Here is a 202-nt window from a genome sequence, read left to right on the forward strand (position 1 = left end):
GTGCTGCAGGAGTATGGGGTGAGGGGGTCTCTACTCAGGGCCATCAAATCTCTGTACTCCCAAAGCGAGAGCTGTGTCCGGGTCCTCGGCAGTATGTCAGACCCATTTCCAGTGAGTGGCATCCGCCTGGGCTGCGCTTTGTCACCAATCCTGTTTGTAATATTCATGGTTAGGATTATGAGGCGTAGTCGTGGGGGGGGGG

Source organism: Notothenia coriiceps, unplaced genomic scaffold, assembly GCF_000735185.1.
Source record: "Notothenia coriiceps isolate Sejong01 unplaced genomic scaffold, NC01 NC01_scaffold00037244, whole genome shotgun sequence".
Lineage (NCBI taxonomy): Eukaryota > Metazoa > Chordata > Actinopteri > Perciformes > Nototheniidae > Notothenia > Notothenia coriiceps.